General features: G+C 37.3%; 2 long non-coding RNA genes across 2 annotated transcripts; one reads left to right on the forward strand and one right to left on the reverse strand.

Annotated features, from left to right (window-relative positions):
* Nucleotides 1–3121: 3121 nt before the first annotated feature.
* LOC134198917 (uncharacterized) lies at nt 3122–6595 on the reverse strand. The gene is made up of 3 exons (XR_009973202.1): nt 5846–6595; nt 5183–5398; nt 3122–5021 (listed from the first exon to the last, which is right to left on the reverse strand). It is a non-coding gene; the product is annotated as an uncharacterized LOC134198917 (long non-coding RNA).
* Nucleotides 6596–12552: 5957 nt separating this feature from the next.
* Nucleotides 12553–17669, forward strand: LOC134198918 (uncharacterized). Its single transcript, XR_009973203.1, has 3 exons — nt 12553–13346; nt 14382–14542; nt 17416–17669. It is a non-coding gene; the product is annotated as an uncharacterized LOC134198918 (long non-coding RNA).
* Nucleotides 17670–21170: the final 3501 nt, after the last annotated feature.

The raw sequence follows: 21170 nt of genomic DNA on the forward strand, positions 1-21170 counted from the left end.
GGCGCATCGACATTAACCCCACGAAAAGCACAGCGGTGCTCTTCAAAAGGGGTCGCCCTCCGAACACCACGCTGAGCATCCCTCTCCCGACTAGGCGCGTCAACACCCCCGCCCCCGCCGTTCGCCCAATCACGATGTTCGACCAGCCCATACCGTGGGCCCCGAAGGTCAAATATTTAGGCGTCACCCTCGACAGTAGGATGACATTCCGCCCCCACATCAAGACGGTACGCGACCGTGCCGCCTTCATTCTAGGACGTCTCTACCCGATGATATGTAGGCGAAGTAAAATGTCCCTTAGAAATAAGGTGACACTCTACAAAACTTGCATACGCCCCGTCATGACCTATGCAAGTGTAGTGTTCGCTCACGCGGCCCGCATACACTTAAAATCCTTTCAAATCATTCAATCCCGTGTTTGCAGGATAGCCGTCGGAGCCCCGTGGTTCGTCAGGAATGTCGACCTCCATGACGACCTGGACTTAGAGTCCATCAGTAAGTATCTGCAGTCGGCGTCCATGCGCCACTTCGATAAAGCGGCACGACACGAGAACCCTCTCATCGTGGCCGCCGGTAACTACATTCCCGATCCTGCGGACAGAATGGAAAGCAGTCGACGTCGCCCAAAACACGTCATCTCGGATCCTCCCGATCCACTAACGGTGCTTTTAGGTACTTCAAGTTCACCGTTCTCGTCGAACCCGTCGCTTGCGACGAAGGGCTCGACGAGTAAATTAACTCTCAGACACAGCCCACTGAGTTTCTCGCCGGATCTTCTCAGTGGGTCGCGTTTCCGATCCGGTGGTAGATTCTGCGAAGCACGACTCTTGCTAGGGTTCGTGTTAGCAACATCGTCAGGTTTGAGCCCCGTGAGCTCACCTACTAAAGTTAGGGTTACGCTGAAATAGCCGCTAGGGCTATCAGCTTAGGTAGGAAAAAAAAAAAAAAAAAAAAAAAAAGGAAAATGAATTCTAAGCCTCAATTGGATGTTATAACGGATGTGTCCTCAAACCGAAACGTGTTACTGGTTCAAGGCAGAATTAGGCAGGGACGTACCCGTGCGAGTACACAAGATATCCTACGTACTATCTCTTTGTTGTTAGCACCGGAGTAGAACTCAACCCCACGTAGAACTACTGCATTCATTAACACTACTTTTATAGAGATTGTTTTTGTCATTTACTATCCAGATTATTAGATACAAATTCTTCCTCAAGCTATGATTGAAAATAATCCACTATAGAGGGCATCCAGGCCATTTATTCATGACCACTCGCCATCTAGTTGTCATACCCGATCCGGTGGACTGAATGGAAAACAGTCGACGTCGCCCTAAACACGTCATTACGGATCCTCCCGATCTATTAACGGTGCTTTTAGGTACCTCAAGCACCGGTTACGGTCCTCGCCAAACCCGTCGCTGGCGACGAAGGCCTCGACGAGTAAATTAGCCCGTAGACACAGTTTCTCGCCGGATCTTCTCAGTGGGTCCCGTTTTAGATTCGGTGGTAGATTCTGCGGAGCACTGCTCATGCTAGGGCCAGTGTTAGCAGCACTCCCGGTTTGAGCTCCGTGAGCTCACCTACTAACTCGGTAAATCTAGAATAACCCCTCGAGGTTACTAGAAGAGGTAGGAAAAAAATCTAGGTTACGGAATGTTCGGCCGTCTTCTAAAATATTAAAAAATATTCTGGAAGGTGACATTTCACACAGTGAATAATGCATTTGAATATCGATGTATCGTTATAAATCATAAATTAGTTTTTCCTTAAAGTTTCTCGAACAGTAGCGTTTTATCATATTTAATGAGTTATTAATATTTACGAGTGCAGTTGTACAATTGAGTCTATAAAAATAATGAATGATCGCGCACGCTAAGGAATGGCGAAGGAGAAAATTAAATGATCAAAGTGCTTCGTATCTATATATAAAAGTAGGTTGATGTGTTTGTTTGCATAGACCATGAGGAGATATTTATTTTCATTCGGTAGCGGCTGTAGGGTTAGCGATTTCACATCTGCCACGAATACTGGGATAGCAATAATATTGTAACGTAACCCACATTGTGTGTTGACGTTTCTTTTATTTATTTTTGGACGGTCCATTGTAGTTGTATGTATGACCAGTATGACTAACGATTGATTTTTTTACTTTATTTGTGATGCAACAATAGCGTATTTTGACGATATTAAGCCCTGAGCAAGTACAGTGTGCTTTGTGTTATATTTTATTTAGGAAATTTTATTTGCTTAATCTGTATCTGACTATGAAAGGAAATCTTTTAACGTAGTTATCTTCTAATTTCTAATAATTTAAGTTAAATCAAGAGATTAGCTTGAAAATTGTACCTACACGTTTCAAGGTCCGATGACAGTAGAATAATTTTATGATTGTGGCCTACTATCCGGGCATGACAGCCAGAAAAAAAAAACTGTTTATCTTCTTACTCGTGGTAGGACCTCTTGTGAGTCCACGCGGGTAGGTACCACCACCCCGCCTATTTCTGCCGTGAAGCAGTAATGCGTTTCGGTTTGAAGGGTGGGGCAGCCGTTGTAACTATACTTGAGACCTTAGAACTTATATCTCAAGGTATATCTCAAAGCACTCGAAGCGATGGAAACACTGAAATTAAATCGAAAAATTACTTTTGATTATATACCACTGTATTTATAGTGGTATATACAGGATGGTGAGGCATGTTAGGATTTTGTACAGGTTGGTTGCATTTTACCAATTCCGTCTGCGAATAACTTATGTGCTCTGCAACTGAGATTTCGATGTAATATCTGAAACTGAGAAATGGCATTCTCCTTTGTTACGTGTATAGACTGTTGTAGCCGCTTAATATCTTATGAGGACTGACCTCGTGCTTGTTATAATTAGAAAAGGTGCACAAAAGCAACATTACTTTCATCATATAATTTACACACGGGAACTTCTATGACAGTTATCTATATATTAATACGTGAAGGAAAAACTTTGTATCCCTTTTTACGAAAATTGCGCGGACGGAGGAGTATGAAATTTCCCACACTATAGAGTAATATGGAGAAGGAGTGCAGAATGTTAATTTTTTTTTTAATTATGCATAACAAAAATCGTTAAATCAATACAGAAAACATTACACACACTACCATGTATTTGACACAACACATATACACACACATATACTTTACGTTTATGTCAAACTTTTGTTATTGTTGCAAGTCAAATTGATATTAAATTAATATTGTTTGTCTTTAATACTATTTATCTATAGTATAGTTTTGGCGAAATTTGTGCTTATATTAAAGAAGTATGTTTGACAATAGAACCATAATAATGTTTACAAATAAAATTTCGATTAATTATAGTCGAATTTCGACTACTGCGGGACCACTAGTTGTGTGAATTGGAAAATTAGCGTACCGGGAGGTCGGTTCGACTTGTCTCGCGTATCGGGGACTGAACTGGAGTAGTGGGACGGATTAGGATAAACCGAGTCAATGGCCGGGTCACGCGGCTATTTGCGTTCTACTCCTTTCGCGCTCGACGCCCGATGCCCCTCGCCTTCCGTTCCCTTGTTTAAACTACCCACAACAAACTAATTTTGGTAGCTAATCTGTCCAACGATAAAGACGTTCTTCGGAATGTTTTTGTAAAAAAAAAACGATGTAGGCAATCACTTAGCATGTTTTACTGTGTTTTTACGGCTTTAAGGTCATATCATTCAAACGTTTTATTGATTTTAAAACCGTTTAACTATGCTAGCAAATAGCTATGATAATATTTTTATTCTCACAATTACGAGGCTCGGTAACTCCGAAGAAGCCGGTATATCTATGCGCTCGGCTAATTTGGAATACTATAATTACCAATCTTATTATTCCCTTCTCTGACATTCCCGATCCTGCGGACAGAATGGAAAGCAGTCGACGTCGCCCAAAACACGTCATTTCGGATCCTCCTGATCCACTAACGGTGCTTTTAGGTACCTCAAGCACCGGTCATCGTTCTCGTCGAACCCGTCGCTTGCGACGAAGGGCTCGACGAGTAAATTAACCCACAGAAAAAGCCCACTGAGTTTCTTGCCGGATCTTCTCAGTGGGTCGCGTTTCCGATCCGGTGGTACATTCTGCGAAGCACGGCTCTTGCTAGGTTTCGTGTTAGCAACGTCGTCAGGTTTGAGTCCCGTGAGCGCACCTACTAGTTAAGGTTACGCTGAAATAGCTTCTCAAGGCTGATAGTTTTCAAGTGTTTGCCAATCCATAAGTAGTGTTTCATAGTGCTATAAGCCGGCCTATCAGCTCCACAGTTCGCTTGGCATACACTAGTCACCGGATTTGAGATGAAAGGTCGAAGTCTATTGCATTTAAATACAGCGATCACACTTTTAAACTGAAATGCAACAATGCTCCGGAGTAGAAATGGATGGGATGGTGGTACCTACCAGCGGGAGCCGGTACTGGCCATTACTGCCAGTAGCCAGACTTCAGTCAAAAAGATGAAAGGTTTTGTTCTATACCTGAAACGAAGGAAGTTATTTATGTTATTTTTTTATTTTTTTTATTGCTTATGTAGGTAGACGAAGCTCACAGCCCACCTGGTATTAAGTGGTTACTGAAGCCCATAGACATCTACAACGTAAATGCGCCACACACCTTGAGATATAGTTCTAAGGTCTCAGTATAGTCACAACGGCTGCCCCACCCTTCAAACCGAAACGCATTACTGCTTCACGGCAGAAAATAGGCGGGGCGGTGGTACCTACCCGTGCGGACTCACAAGAGGTCCTACCACCAGTAAAATATTTATAATAAAAACGATAAACATATCGAGTACCAATCACACAGTCATTTGGCCCCAAACTAGGATTACTGGTACTGTTGGAACTATAAGCTGATAATTTCTTCTTCTTCTCCATCGCTCCCTCATTATTGAGGATCGTGACTCCGTTTCAGCTTGTCGACTGCCAGCTTTCATCGGTTCCGGTGTAGTGCAGCGCTAAGTGGTCCGCTGGTTTGCTCGGAGATCTGGTCTGGCTGATATACATAAATAGATATTAAAGACAACAAGAACGATGTTCGTCACGTAAATGTTTTAGCGAAGTGGGAATCGAGCCCACGACCTTTGTTCGTGTTTTTACGAGAAATCTTACTGACACTCAAATATCAAATTGCAACGGTTTATTTTAAGTACTCACCGTATATGCACGTTCAGATAAAACCGCTGTACGTAAATTGTTAATTGATTGAATTACTTTCTTTATTAATCATTGTGGCTTTAAGGATAAGACGCTCAGTGTACTTGGACTTACGTTACTGTAAGTTGTTGTCGCTCGATACGTATATTAAAAAATGTCGTATCGAGATATGAGATTACGCCAGTATTCAAATCCCGCAGGCAAGTACTATAATATCTGTAATGAAAAAAGTAATTAACTCGTATTTACGAATTCCTTTCACGATGAAGGAATAAAATCGAACTAATAATCGAAATAATAAAAATCGAACCAGCTAAAATTTAATTTGCGTAATTATATTAGGTACCATGTATTTAATTATCGAATCAAGAATGAGGAGATTTGTAGAAAAATCAAAATAACTGATATAGTCTGAAGGTTTGCGAGTTTGAAGTGGCAGTGGGCAGGGCAGATTGCTCAAAGAATAGATGACTGGGGCGAAAGGCTTTGAGTCGCGACCGCGTAATGGAGAATGCCACCTGAGAAGCCCTACACGAGGTACCAAGGATCTGCTAAAAGTCGTGTGAATCCACTGGATAAAGACTGCGCACGACCGGCCATTGTGACCTTGGGACAGGCCAGCAGTGGTCATCTCTGTGCTGATGATGATCTACCATCACTCACCTTCATTACTTATTTGATGTCTCTAGACCTCAAATCTCAAGGTGGGTGGCGGTATGCACGTTGTGATATCTATTAGCTTCGGTAAACATATAACGCTATGTAGGCCGTGAGTTCGCACACACGATAATGCAAAAATAAAAAAAATAGATCCATCAATCATATACATATTAATGACTGTTTAGTTTCTCCACATATTTTGCAATAATATTGTTTTTTTTTTTTTTTTGGAAATTAACTGTCGGTCGTCGTAATACATGTCAATAAATAAGAAATCAAAATAAGTTCTGTGTTAGTTTTAAAAAGACTCAACATTTTAATCGATTCGAGATTAAGATTACTTATCGATATTTAGGGTAAGCTAATAATGTAATAAATAAGAAATTCGTGACCTCAAAGTAGACTATCAGGGCACCTGTCGATAAAATTGTCAATGAACTTTTTGGTAAATAACTTATACACAGACATCATTTGCTGATTATAGAATTCAACATTTATAGTGAAATGTAACAGTTATACGATAATATAGTATATAATATGTTAAACTAAAAATAAATATTATTTATGAATGATCCACTTTTGCAATTGCACAATTCTAGCGCTTAGGAGTTCGATTGGACTTGAAATTCTGGGATATGGTATTTATTTTTTACCAAACGTACTAAACACGTGTTCACCAACAACTTCCAAGAGACCATAATTAATTTTAAAACAGAGTTCTGACTCACTACAGTAAACGCAAATTGTAAGAGTGAAGTGCGTATGTCCAAACCGCGTGATGATTGAATTTTTATGGTCTCATTAAAAAGCTAACCATAAAAACAGTCGTTCAACGAAAACAAATTCGAATCGGCTCAGAAATAAGGAAGACACAGGCGTTTCAATTTCACGCTAGACAGAGATCGCACGATTTTAAACAATGACGTCAACGTTCAAGAGTGCGATTAAGATTCTATTCTTTTCAAATCGCTCGTTGCGGGTGAGGACGGTAGGGGCGAGCCGTCTTAATACTTACAAAAGGATTAACTCATATATTACGAGATGATGACCATCTTCTTGTGTCTTTAAAGCGGTTAGTTGCCCTCAATTAAGAAAAATAGTATTATTATTCGCCAATAGATGTCGGGAAGAGTTGATTATTGAAAACACGAATAAAACAACATTTTCTGAAAATAAATCGTAGCTAGATCGATTTATCGCCCCCGAAATCCCCTGTATACTAAATATTATGAAAATCGTTGGAGCCGTTTCCGAGATTCAGATGAAATATATATATTAATATACAAGAATTGATCGTTTAAAGGTATAACATACGATTTTATCTAAATTCTCCACACAGTATTTTCGTTTTAATAAACACGACAGCAGTCAAACATCCAAATTAGTTTGTGTCGACAAACGATGCCTTATTATAAAATGATGAGCGACAAATAATGTTGTAAGTTTTGTTGAGCTCAACTACGAAGCTTTTACTAACGCAAGTGTCGTACTAAGTAGCGACTGTACTCGTAATTACTTGTAAATTTTGTTAAGGAAATTTTCTGGAATTCGCGTGACAGAATGACGTATTGTTAAACGAATCATTTGTAGGTCTTCTGGTTTGTAGAATTTTACGTACCATTTTTTGGTCTTAATTAAAAGAGATTATTATAACACGAAATGTTTATGGTTTTTGGAAGGCTGTCAGGGAGCGTTCGTGCTGCGCGATGTTATAAGATTAGTGACTGTAGTAATTACTAAAAAGCACTACGTCGAGACGAATTTAATTTTGCTTACATATCGTTATTATTAATATTCTGAATACTATTAGTTTGGGATAATATCACAGAGAAAAGTCACCTCACCGTTGGGTTCATCAATTTTTTTTAGGTTCGTGGCTAATTTGGAACAAGCCATTTAATTTATTTTGAGATTCAATTGCTATATAATTTAATTTTTATTGAGTATATCTGTTCTTACAACTAAATAGTTCTTGGTTTTTTCTTCTTCTGTATAGAAGTTGACAGTGCTTTTTATTGTAGCATATTGCTCACCTGATGGTGAGTAATTACTGTCGCTCGTGGATATGTCAGCAATGCCAAGGGCAAAGACACGACAATATCAAACGCTAATCCTACATACCTAGGCTACCTAGCTTTAAATTAATCTGTTTATTTATGACGATAAGTACATGTTTTAAGCTTGAATCACATGAAACGCAAGCAAGGTGAAAGCATACCATGCATTGATATGATTAATGAGAATGTACTGTTTATACAGACAGGGAATTAATGACGCGTGACATAACGCGGGTCTTCTGCCTGGCCGATATATTCAAAAGACTTACGAAAACAAAAGGAGCATGAGCAAACTTTGTGTTTGTGATTGTTCGAAATATTATCACCGAGACCTAGTCCGAATCTAGTTATGACAGATATTAATAGATCGCGTACGATGAGAACAGTAGAGTAGAGCATACTTTATTTCATAATACACGTTGCAAATGCGCGAAGCTATAATCCGTGTTGGTTAGACTATATAATTGAGGGTTAGACCGAATGTCACAAGGTGGAAAGAGGCAATAATGTGATGTCTATGGGCTCTTTTAACGATTTAAAACCAGACCGGCCGCGTGGCTGCGAACCAGCATAGGCAAAAAAAACTTTTTGAAAACAAATATTGATTTGACATAATCATCGAAAGCATTGTTTGTTTTGTTATTATTATATTTTTGTATTGTGTATTCTGTTAAAATTTGATTTATTTATGTTTTATTTATATTATAATTCAACTAAAATTAATTTATAAATTTTATTTCCTTACTTTGATGGTCGAGGAATATAACAATAAATCCATTATTTATGAAGTAACCTCTCGTTACGTTCATATTTGATAATTAAGCGGTCAAAGCCGTGGGACAAACTTATGGTGGTAATAAAAATCCTTGTACTATTCCCTGTTCCCCTTCACAAGGACAAGTTGTCCACTGTATCTTGACAGTCAATGCGGAATGTCGATAGACTAGTTGAAGACTAGCTGGAACAATGAGACATTGCCTTTGCCTCCTTTTAATGGCCTACGCTCTAGACTGTACACTTTAGTAGCCTGTTGTTGAGCCAATACTTGTTTTTATGTTGCAACTGTCAATTTACAGAAATAAAACAATTCGAAGCTCTCGTTTCAAATAAATTGCAAATTCACTGTCCTACGTTTTGTATAAAAAATAAAAATGAATGAAATAATGCAGTGGCAAATTACGTCAAAAAGAAGATGATGGACTTATATGGAGTAGTCTCGAATCTGAAAAACTGGTCAGCCCTAGCCGTGTACAGAGACGAAATAAGGTAACCTAAGAAAATTGTTTGTTTATAAAACATTAACTCGGTTCGTATATTTTACAACACTGTTATTTCTATCAATGTTCTCTTAGGTTCGTAAGATCTTCCCTAGTATTATATATCCTGTGAGTTAAATGAGAAACATAAAAGTGTCACCACTGAAAAACACAAACCGTTGCAATTGTTAGCACAGATTTAATTAAGTCTGATCATTGCTATAATCGTGTCACTCCCTGATATGTAATTGAATAAGTGGTACGGCAACGAGGTACTTTATATGCTTTGTATCTTATACAGTGATGCAATCAGATTGTAAAGATATTGCATGTTTTTGGTTTCATTAAGCTGGGTAGCCTAGATCACGACCAGTGTTCAGAGCCTGTAGACAGTGCAGTATGAGTGTGCTGTCAGTCTGAAGATCTGAGGTTGACTGATCAATTCGAATCGGAAATTTCCAGTAAAAATTACCGGTTGTACCTCACATATTGAAATTTCTAAATACATTTCTGTGGAGTAGACGTGTTGCTATTTGAATAAAATTTTATGTGTTATTGTTTCTCAATTAGCATTCTAATATTGCCTTTAGATATATAAAAGTATAAATAACATTATCGAGAGTCAAACACTGTATATGGGTTTAAGCGGCGAGTGGGTAGCTGGCGGCCGTGAGCACCGGCTTGCACGATTAGCCGGGCCGTGCCTCGCCCGTCTTATTGCGACACTATGCCGACTCGAATATCTACTATTATGATCCTTATTTCATTTAACACACTGCACTGTAATAATTAAATTGTTTATTCGTAAAATAATTTAGATATTTTATATGCTTAGATTAAATGAAAATCGATTTCGATTAAATCGGTTAAATTCATGTTGTGAAAAATATTAATCAATGTGATGAAACACTGAATCGTGTTTACAAAATACGTCCTGTTAGATAGAGGCAGTGCGTGTACTTCGTCCCAGATTTGTGATAGCTGCGAGGCGATCCCGATGCGTATTGTGCGCTTTGTACGACCCTCGGGGTGAACGATCTGTTCGGAGTCGTCGACACGGCGACGACACACCACGATAATTACTGTCGCTTCGTCCCTACGCCCTGTGTGCCCTTCAACAGCTGCTCTAACTTCTAACACTGAACCGCTAACGTTGTTAATTGAAACACTTCTGCACTCCTTCGCACACAGTTTTATACAAGGTCACGTGAACAATGTAATGCTTGCGAACATATACGTTTCCCAATAAAAAGGTATTGTGAGCAATATCAACAATGATACTAATACTCACTAGTAAGTAGCATTAGCTTTACGATACTACTTCGCATTTAATCTTAGCCGATCGCGAAGGCGTCACGTTGAGTATTAAAATAAAGATACGGGAGGAATCTGTACTGTACAGTAATTGATGGCAAGGCGACGTTATCTTTGAATACGGCACCTATATGTGTATGGTAGAACAGGACTGCTCTCGAGAACAAAGAAAGCTAGTCCTAGTGTGAGCCCCGATACGATAACACCAAAAATGCATTTAGGTACACGTATTTCTTTACGTGTATACTTTATGTACCTCATATGTTGTTTTTATGACAATATTAAACTGTATGATTTTCCTTTAATTTTCAATTTTCAACAGTGCATCTACAACGTCCTTTTTTGCACGAATCTTGATTAGAAAAGTTCTATAAGACGTCTGTCTGGCTACAACGGACGGTTGAGTGAGTGAAGTCGTTGACCCGCAGAATTTTATACAACTTACATTGGGGGCTCATGAAATATGAAACAAGGCGAAGTAAAACTGATTTCAATTTACCGTAGACTCTTTTTATCTATTGTTTGTTTTACTTATTCTTCAAGAGCGGTACTTTACACTTTTTGTTTATACGCATTTGAGTGATACCAATTCTCGAAGCTCCTGCATTTTTGATGTAAGTGCGCTATTTCTAAATGAAAAAAAAATCGTACAAGGATAACAGAAAACTAGCTGATATAATTTTGAATTGTTAGTTATTTTTTGGAAATCTAAATAATTGTTTGGGTTTATGCATACCCGTGCGCGCTCATAGTTGTGCTCTGCCATCAGTAATGACGCCAATTCAAATTAATTAAAAACTAACGTGTAACATGAAAGCTAAAGTGTAATTACGAATGAAACTTGTAAATGCTTCGTGGTATATTTATAATATGAAGGAACCAAATCAGTATCAAAGAGTTTTTAAAAATTCTGAATTACTGAAATATTCTAAACTCGTAATCCCATTATATTCCACGATGATCAGAAATATATCGTTCATTTAAAAATTTTTCAAGTGTACTTACTTAAATGACAGTATATTTTTGAGATTATCTCCTCATTTCATATTTACCACGGAACCCCCCACTTTCAGATCACCGCTTATCCCTACAACCCGGAACTGATGCATTCATTGACAGTGATTTGACATTTTCTTCTTCAAGCGAGGCTTAAAAGGGACTGAAGACAGCGGTCAACACTGGCTTGAAGGTAACCGCTTACCAACAGACAGACCATTGTCTCTCGTCGGTATGTTCACTGGTGGTAGGACCTCTTGGGAGTCCGAACGGGTAGATACCACCACCCCGCCTATTTCCGCCGTGAAGCAGTAATGCGTTTCGGTTCGAAGGGTGGGGTAGCCGTTGTAACTATACTGAGACCTTAGAACTTATATCTCGAGGTGGGTGGCGCATTTACGTTGTAGATATCTATGGGCTCCAGTAACCACTTGACACCAGGTGGGCTGTGAGCTCGTCCACCCATCTAAGCAATAAAAAATAAAATAAAATATTAGAGCAATAATTTTTTTTTTTCGTTCTAGTGAATTCTATGAAAACGAATTAGAATGTTACATGTACCATTTAAATGTTACACACGTATCATTTAAATGTTACGTAATAAATTACCTTCATTCGGCAACGTCGTTTATATTCTTTTGAAAAAAAAAAACCATTTCAGCTTTGAGAAGGGTATTATACAGATCGAGCAGGCTGTTTCTTTAGAGCACCCCAACGCATTTATGCTGACGTCATGTCCACTCACTTGAGGGCTTGACCAAACGCTGAGAGATAATGGAACTCACGTCCAAGGGGATTTAAATAATAGGTCGCGGTACGGACTGAGTGGTACGGTCCGTGTTTACGTTTCTTGATGTATGTTGACGTGGATCATTGGATTTAATGTTATATATAATACAATATTGCTTCTACCGACGCGGACGTCGCCGCGACTATATTGATTTAAAAATCAATTAAAAACTGAATGATAAATATATGGTTGACTATTGTACATAGCGTTTGGCAATTGATTGAAATTAGCGTTTAGCAAGTATCATTAAATTTATAAATACCTACTGAAGTATTTATAATTAGTATTATAATTTTCTTAATCAATATAGAGAAATTAATGTTTGAATGTTAATAATGTATCTTACTTTAGTAAAAAAATACTTAGCGTCATGTTTTAGTATTAAAATGATTTTTCCGGTCTTTGATGGTCTATTCAGTAACATTGCATAATTTTTCATGAAGCTAAATTATAAGAGGATACTTTCAAAATCGCCGTAGTTCACAGCTCCACTATATTCACGGGTAATTATTGGAAATCCGCTGACGTTCACGGCTGCATTTCACAATGATTCAACGAAATTTAATTTGTGTGCTCAAGCTCCCCTTTCTAAAAGCCTTCCAATGCAAAATGACAGCTGATACAAAGGACCATCTACTATGAAGCTAGTGCCGTGGTTTGATAACAGAGTACCTATACCTATCGGTCTACGTAGCGTTTCGGAAAATAGAGTAAACAGGTCCACGTTAGTGTGTTTTGGTATGTTTATAAATGTTTTATTTAGACTAGGCGTAATTGATGTGCACCTAAAAAAATTATTCAAATATGCTAAATTAGTTAACGACCTATTTTTCGTACCAGATGATCGTCCTAAATACACAGTAGGACACACGGTTAGTGACGATATTGTGAGAACTTCATGCGTTCAATTGATTCGAATTAGTCAGTATGTTGTTACACATATTACGAACTATAGTGAGAGATACGAGTTGAACAGACTAGGGAAAAAAATAACTAGTTTTAGACTGATGGGACTCCCTATTTAAACTACTAAAATATATGGTGCTATTTAAAGCCGATTGCCATACTAAGTAATACCGGTTACCGATAATGTGAGTATAAATTAATATCGCCTTGAATATTAAATAGGAACGTGGTGTGCTTCACGGATGGTATATACTAAATTTAATCCTGTTCGTCCTTATTTGGCGCGGTCGGTTATGCGGTCCCTTAATTTATTCTTCTTGGAAAGTTTCTTTTGGCTTCGGAGTGTCAGCAAAGAAAGTTTATCTTGGTGATGTATCTGATCGGAAATAGAAGACGTTTCCTTGCAACTTTAATGACGTTTAAGAAAGTAAAAAAAATAATGTTAATAAATTAATAAATTGAAAAAAGTCGACCTTGTTTACTCTTGCCTCAAAACGAAATATTAGGGATTAAAGTATGAAATTGCCGATTTGTACTGAAAAATTGATTTTGGTTTTTTATCATTTAACATATTATTTATTTAATCAAAATGTCTACTTGATGTTGCGAGCTGTTTCTGCAGTGCTAGTTCTGCGTCGAGACTCGTATTCAAAAATCATTCGAATTTTCGAAGTATCCATTTTTCTTGTCTAAGCTGAATAAAAAAAAACAACTGAAAGGCGACAATCGAATGTTGCACATTTTTTAAAAGAAGAACCTCATAGGTAGGTACCATTTGAAAAAGTTTCACTCAAAAATCTCAAATCATGAAGGTTCTATGTCAATTCGTAGTACCTATTAAAATAAAACGGCAATTTCATACTTTAACCCCTATTATTATTCTTGTAAATGTATTAATCTGTAATTGTCATTGTATACAAGTTTATTTCATCTCTCAGATTAATGATGGCTATCAATTTCCTAGGGGTTATTAATTAATTAATGGTAGAGGTCGACCAGAGAGTCACCATAACCTTAATTAAGAATAGTCAGATCACTGGATAGCTAGGTCATTTATTAGCCATTGAAACGGACGTAGGGATTTTTTCGTCACAGTTCCGTTCCACGGTTTTATCTATGCTTTTTAATTAGTCTACTTATTTCTGAGTAATTGTAAATTAGGCTAATTATGATTTAATCGTTATTAGCTAAATTTGCGTTGGTAAATATGAGGATTGCAGGTTGAAGGCGATGTGAAAACTGCTTATTCGGTTGCTTCGCTTCACATTGTTTGGTGACGCAACCACCCGTGTCCATGACATCTCTCAACAGTTCGGCCCCACTGACGTTTGTGATGTTAGCTGGCCGCTATAATTTGACGAGAATATCTTGTGATGAATGTGTGAGTAAGAGCTACGTTATTCAATAATATAATTCAAGTATATAATTCAAGTATATAATTTAGAATCGAACACGGATGAACAGTGATAAGTGGTTGGGCTGATGAATTACAAATATTTGACTTATGACGCCGACCACGCCGAGATGATGATACATCACTGGCTTGACTTAATCATACTGTGTAGAGTGGTGAGTGGATGAGATTCTGAAATAAATTCAACAACGATAATACATTATGCTTATATACAAAATGTATTAAACTTTATGGGTAATAATATTGTTACATAGTAACTAAGAAGGACACATGTAGTTAACAGGAAGGATAATTTAACAAGAAATTAATAATTTTAATCGACATTCATTTTATAATAAATGTATGCTTCTTAGATCATGAGGCATCTGAAGTTAGAAGCAGCAAATCATTTTGTTCTGATTATTATGACAAACAATTGAGAAATACCCAAAACTCACGGAAAGTCTGATTCAAAATTCAACATAAAATCCCAAATTCGCAAATGCTAATGCTGATATTGGTATTTCCACTAATAATATTATAAGTTAATGATCAAATTATATTATTATTAGGTAAATAGCCGTCAGTTGAGTTTTAAATAGTGCTAATTAATTAGCAAATATAACTAAACACGACAGATTTTGGCCAAATGAATGAATTATAACCATATGTTAAAACAACTTCCACGTCACCCATCTTAAGTTGATGGTGCTCTTGCCAACAATAACTGAACAGTTCCAAGTCAATCGGATAAAAACGACGACGAACACGAATAAACAAACAAACCTATAAATTAGTATCCATTTATATTATAATATAAAATAAATTAACCTTATAGTGGATGAATGTCTACAACACCCTTTAATTTAGTATAGTTACTGGTGCAGGTAAGAACCCGTTTTGGTTTATATTCAATATCAATCAACCGTATACGAAGCAGGAAGCGTCATTAGCTGATACAGAAAAAAATGAAGCATAGGTATTTGTGTGTATCGATTGTTCATGGTCTCGTGATAACTATAATAACCGATGTACATAGGTTCCGACAAGCTATTATGGAAGCTGAGATAGTACTAAAATTTATTCATGGAATTAAAAGTTTTGCTGTTAGAAAATCTTCATTCCTGTCAATGTAGTCTAATTGATGTTATTTACCGGCTAATAAAGTTAAATGGTTTTCTACGTCAGCAAATGTTAACTGACCAATTAGAGGTATATCGGTAGTATAAATAATATTGGCCTTAGATAAATTTTTGTGTGTTTATTTAGACATCGGTAGCGTGACCGTTTGAACAGTCTTATCGGAGACTAGCCCAACAATCGGGCGAGGCAATTGACCTTAATATCAGACGACATCGTATGTACTCTCAACGTTTAACATTAGACTAGAGTAGCTTAAACTGTTCTTAAAAGTTTTGGAACCGCTCCGCTTATTAATTGGGATCGTACTCATATATAATAGCAGAGTGTATGTTTAAAGAAGGCTGTAAAAATATATATATAATTTCCTGTATTTGAATTAGATCATTGTGATTGATACCGTTCACAGGGTATTTTTATTCAAAATCATCGGGTTTTACTGTCGGCTACATTTTGTTTTGGTTTTTAATACAAATCAGATTGTTGGTGCATATTTATTTTTATTATAAAATTGTATTTTTCTTCATTTTTTAATAATGCGCCAATGTAATAGGTTTGGTATATTTTTGACTGATCACTCTGAATATTATTTATATTAGTACACCGTATGCTGTGGTACACTGCTGTATCTTTTTCAGAATTTCTCTAGTTAAAAACGGTTGTCTTTATCGATAACACCGCCTATTGTTTTTGACTGTTTATGTTTGTTTTTTGTTTTGTTGTGAAATAAATTTTTCTTTCCCTTTCTGAAAAAATCTTTATCTTTCTTTCTGGGAGTCGAAATTTCTTTAAAATTTTGGAAAACAAATTTAAGTGGAAACTGTCAAGAAGTACCCAGACATATACCCAGTATATGGCTATTTATTTCTTTATTGCGTTGGTGTGTGAACGAGTTCAGGGTCTACCTTGTGTCAAATGGCTACCAGAGGTATTAGACATTACGAATTGAATGCTGTTACCCTTAAGGCTTCAAGGCTTCCCTGCTTAGGGCTTTAATCTGGTGGAAGTCTCATGAATTGTATAACGACTGTGCTATCCTTCAAAACGAAACGCATTTCTGCTTCACATCAGAAATGGGTAAGTTAGTGGTACTCCCGCAGCGGCAACAATACTTCCTACCACCAGTAAATGCTAGTTGGAGGTCGCAGTACGCTGGTATAATACTCATAGAGTGCTACTGCCCATTTTCCATTGAAACCCAATTAAATTTTCTTTCATCATTTATCAAATCTGACACATTTATTTAGTAGTATGTATGCATCACGATCTGACTCATGACTTTGCCTTTAGATTGTGACTAAAATGTTAGACTACAAGTTCGGCTCACAGAAATGAAAACCTAGTCATAGCTGGGTTTTCATTTTTATTTACAGCATAATAGTATTTGAGCGTATGCAAATTCGTTTCTGTTAATCTATACTAATATGTATATAAATCTACAGTGGTTGTTACGGATGTTCCATTATAACTACTGAACCATGCATCCGACTGACTTGAAACTTGGTATCCATGTAGAAAATACTTTATAAATTACTATTTAAATATTTATATGAGTGTTGGACACCCTAATAATAATGATGACAATAAATAATAATGTTAATTTTAAATGCCCAGTGAAGCGGTCGAGTACGGCTTGTGTACCTATAAGAACTTCTTCGAAATCTCCGAGGCTTGATTAAAAAAAGGTTGTTTTCTATTTATATTACATGTTGACCGAGCAGTGAGAGTGGACGGAGATGGGTCGTCGCGTCCTCGGAGGCGGAAGTCGACCGGCGCGTGTTTATCAGCACAGCGGGCGGTGCGGCGCGCCACTGCCGTATCACAGGAAGCTGTGGCCAGCACCGCTGTACAGTTTTTATTGCTATTTGTACAAAACACAAGTTTTAAAACGATGTTATCTTACGTTCGCTTCGCACCAATAATGATTTCGTTGCGAAAATTTGTAGTAATCAAAATAAACGTTTGTTGTCACGTCGCGATGTCGCTTCACTGAACCCGATGAGTTTGGTAAGCCGATTACGAAGCTTGTAACAGTTTAGACGGTTGCACTCAATAGGTTTGCATGGTAATTATAAGGAACATCAGCACTTCGTAAAAATTAACAGTAATTTATGAAGAAAACGAACATTTACACTTCTTCTAGGCTACAGGACCCACATGAAATCTCTTCGACTGTTAGTCTAATGAAAAGCAGAGTTCGACTATATCGAGTTACTACTTCTGCTTTTTTGTACTAAATTAAAGAAGTCACGGTCCACGGACCACATATTGCTTAGACGTTTATAGATCACATAGATATTAGAAACGTTTTCCACCCTCATTGTATTGTACGGCTACTGGGCCCAGGACAGCGGTACTTATTCGTGCTGGCTCACATCGCGCCCTACAACCATGGCTACCCTACTACCTTCTTCAATGTCTTTCGTTGGGTTTACTTCCCTAAGCTTATTTTGTTGTCTAACTCTCCTACTAATTCCTAAATTGAGAGTTGGTAGGTACTTTTTTGCCCTGCCAGGCAGACGAGTATGTTGTCCTTCCGATTCTGAGTGGTTATCGTCGCTCATGAACGCTAGATACAGTAGGCAACGGCATAGCCAAGACGCTAGCTACCTCTTAGTACTCTCCTCAATCTTCGTTTGAAGAAAGACATGTTATAGCATTCATTCAGTAAACACCCTAGAGGGGAGTTTAGGCCAAAGTCGGATGGTACGTGTAAAAAAGATATCTAGAAACGGACCGTGTTTTGAGTCAACATGGGCTGTTACTAGTAGGTACACTGCAAATTTCAGCCGGGTATTCTGTTTAATAAGGGTCGGATAACCATGAATGCCATATTAATAAATCAGACTAATGCCTCAAACTAGACCACTGAATTAACGTTGTAGAGTTCATACAGATTAACAAATATCAGAAACAACAGATGAATCGTGAGCCCGCCTAATAGTAAAGAGAATCCGAAATTACAAAGTTGAAATATCTGGGCACTCTATAAACATTACGCTATCAAAGTTACTTGAAAAAAGTAAACAATCCCATCGTCAACCAGTTCAGAGTTGCGTAACATTTTTTTTAAGTTGCGTGCCGTTATTTCCGTGCCAGCAAGCAAGGCGAAACGAAATCATCAAACGCTAACGAGGGTCAGAAGTTGCGGCTTTACCGTATAGGTTCTATATTATGATTTATAATGATTTTCAAGTGTGCGGTCTCCGCTTATCGGTCTCGACCGCAGGTTCTTTACCCCTGTTTACGTACTCGGAGCGTGTCTCGTTAGCTATCCTCGTTTATAGCCAGTACGCGATTCTCATTTCGAAACCGGGAAAAAATCTCAGCTCCCGAACCCCGACTTAAGTTCCGTAAAAACGTTTAGTCGCTCTATGTCGACCGACAAACTCAGTTCGACTTATAAAACATATAAATCGATAGATTTTATTGTTTTTTAAGAAAATTAAAATGAATATCGAGTTTTCGTGTCGAAGTTTGATACACGATTCACAAAAGTCATTTAATAACAGTCATTATACTCGTAGGATCTGACAATTAAGGTTACTACACATCGATATCTATTTACTTCAATTGTGTAACAACAGAAGGAAAACATTCAAAGCGTTTATTATATCGACGTTTTGTATTTATATTGTGATTGATAAATGTATATTGCTGTCGATTAGTACTGTATTCTGCAAATGATTTACTACAATAATAACATTCGCACATGCTCTTATCATTGTTTTGATTGAAGCTTCCATGGCAAGCGCGATAAATTAAATTAAATGTGTATCAATAAATGTACATATTTTTTAACCAAATTATTACATTGTTAGTTTCAGAAATTTGTATGTAGCAGTTTAGTGTACCAGCGTTTTATTTCAATAACATTATATCAGAAAGTAAAACGGCTTTTCCGTGGAACATACTAGAAACACTAAGACGTCAAATACGGTCATTTAATAATTATAAAATTCAGTGTAGCGGCCTCTTTCCTCTGACTGAATCACCGACAGTAATTTAAAGAAATCTTGCGTCTTTTCAACAAGATATTCGAACTTCGTGATGCACAGCATAAACACGAAAATCTATTACGATTCGGTTCAAATAATTCAATTAGGTAGACCTTTTTCGTATTTTGAGAAGCATTATTTTAAAAGGTCAATGGTATTCTTATTTTGATCGTTCAGTATAAATCTGACGTCAGTGGGATCAACCATATCCGGACAACGACACTCGTTGGATGATCTTCTTTGTGGTGCGTTTGTCAATATTTCTTCGAGAAATTCATATACACTTTTCAAGCAAAGATCTATTCAAATAACTAAGCTCTGAGTCGCTATCATTACTAAATAATGTTACTTACCATCTAATCGTTACTGACAGTTCAATTGAATCTACTAGTACATTGATACAACATTTCTGCTTGACAGTTTCCTTGAATAATCCGTGGTCGTATGTGCGCCGGATGATGCCGCGCACCTCAGAAAACGTGCTTTGCAAATAAAATTAACATAATCATGACTTGAAGTGTTTTGTTAAGTAAAATAGAGCCAAATAACATTAAGAATGGTTAGATGATCGCGCACATACGATAATATATAGTATGTTAGGTTATTTATCAGAAGATCGAGTTACTATGATCCCTTATCTGTAGCATGTACATAGTTAAAATACTTTATTGTTTCACTCAACCCCTCCCCTAATTCGTATTTTGGGCATTGATTGTCCCAAAGTAATTTTATGCATTCCAATTTGAAAGATACGTTACTTCGATTCAAACGATTTTGATCGAATGCTCCACGATGCGCGGTGGCATTCACTTTCAGTTGTCTATGGGCTCTGGTAATTGCTTAATAGCATGCAGGCCATGCCATACAGGCATGCCTTTGGCCGTGAACTCGTTTAACAATCCACTTAAAAGATATTGGGTGCTTGGCATCGCACATAAAATTTGACATACGTTACCCAGCTTTAACCCAATAAGCCTATTTAAGCTTAAGCGATTACCATGCAGGTAAATAAGTAAAAAGAATCATATTTCAACATATTACGTAATTTAAATAAGACATCGAACTAATTATTTTGAATATTGGAAACTCATTAAAACAAAAAATCGTGGTAAGGATTTGTCAAATAATAATATCAATAATGTAGATAACCGTGTAAATTTCAAACAATTCATAATTAGTTTAGTTCTAATTATGGCCATTTGAGTTATGAGGTTTAATGCCATGTTAAAACTCAACTAAAAATATTTATGTCCAAACTACAAGGAATCATTATGGTCAGACAAGGTTGTAGACGATTAGGTTCGAATGCGTAAGCGCATCGATGTAAGTCACAGTTGAATGAATCAACGTACGCTGACGTCATCGAGAAGGCGCGTCCTTACTCCTTAATGTCTCTCTGCAATGTTCCAATACAATAATGCTCCACAGACCTGTTAAAATGGCTTTAATATTACACCTACGCTCGGTACCTCGCAAAG

Source organism: Bombyx mori, chromosome 5, assembly GCF_030269925.1.
Source record: "Bombyx mori chromosome 5, ASM3026992v2".
NCBI classification, from domain to species: Eukaryota; Metazoa; Arthropoda; class Insecta; order Lepidoptera; family Bombycidae; genus Bombyx; species Bombyx mori.